At 36.7% G+C, this 1,038-nt stretch overlaps 1 long non-coding RNA gene across 1 annotated transcript in view; it reads left to right on the top strand.

The window, feature by feature from the left end:
• LOC128247861 (uncharacterized) overlaps positions 1–1,038 on the top strand; it is a 117,005-nt gene that overhangs the window by 70,737 nt on the left and 45,230 nt on the right. The window contains exon 2 of the long non-coding RNA XR_008264186.1: positions 137–262. This is a non-coding gene — a long non-coding RNA (uncharacterized LOC128247861). The remainder of the gene's footprint in view (positions 1–136; positions 263–1,038) is intronic.

The raw sequence follows: 1,038 nt of genomic DNA, 5'->3' as shown, positions 1-1,038 counted from the left end.
AGAAGAAGGAGAAGGGGAGGGGGAGGAGGAGGAGAAGGAGAAGAAGAAGAAGAGGAAGAAGAAGAAGAAGAAGAAGAAGAAGAAGAAGAAGAAGAAGAATATGAGTAGCGCTTATGTTGTTGCTTTGCTTTTTCAGAGATTCTGTGACTGGAGGAATGCAGTTATGCTTAGATCGGCGAGTTGACCCGAATGGTTGCGAGAGAAATGGTTCTGCAAAATTCACTCAAGGATCAGGCGGTGGAATTATACTGGATAAAAGTCGGTGAGCATCTTTCGACAAATCGGATTTTTGTTTTTTGCAGACACAAATTTTCCAACCCAACAATATTTAACAGAAGCAGCACTGATATGGGGGAAAATACACACTTCAGAGAATAGCGCGCAAAACATCCATAAATAATGGTTAATTAGATTTTCCAATTACTAACGAAGATGTGGAAACCGTATAACTTAGGAAGCCAAATGATAGTTACGTTGTTGGGGTCTCGGCAATGGAGAGTAATTGCAAAATTCATATAATAAATTTTTCTAGTAAATATTAATCTAAGCAATTGTGCTATCTTCTATATTAATGCTGTCATCAAGTGTCAGTGTCTCCCACACGAATAGCATATTAGTCTCAAAATACAGACAGATTTTCCAATTTTGCATCAATACGGCGAACTATATACATATATACATACATACAATTACAAATACATGCATACACACGTTCATACATACATACATATATGCAATAATACGTACATACATACATACATATGTACATACATACATACATACATACATACATACATACATACATACATACATACATACATACATATGAGGGTGTGTGGCCTAGTATTTACTGTATTGCACTCAGGATCGGATGATCATAATTTCGATTCCCGGATCGAGTGGTGCGTTGTGTTTTTACGTCAAATATTTCATCTCGTGTGGCTCTGATGACTTTAACTGCATGCACTTGTACAGGCATATTCCAGTTGATGGAGGGAATGAGCTAATATATAGCAGAAGCATTTGATCATTATATAT

This window comes from Octopus bimaculoides, chromosome 5 (assembly GCF_001194135.2).
Source record: "Octopus bimaculoides isolate UCB-OBI-ISO-001 chromosome 5, ASM119413v2, whole genome shotgun sequence".
NCBI lineage: Eukaryota > Metazoa > Mollusca > Cephalopoda > Octopoda > Octopodidae > Octopus > Octopus bimaculoides.
This window is presented reverse-complemented; position numbering and strand designations above follow the sequence as displayed.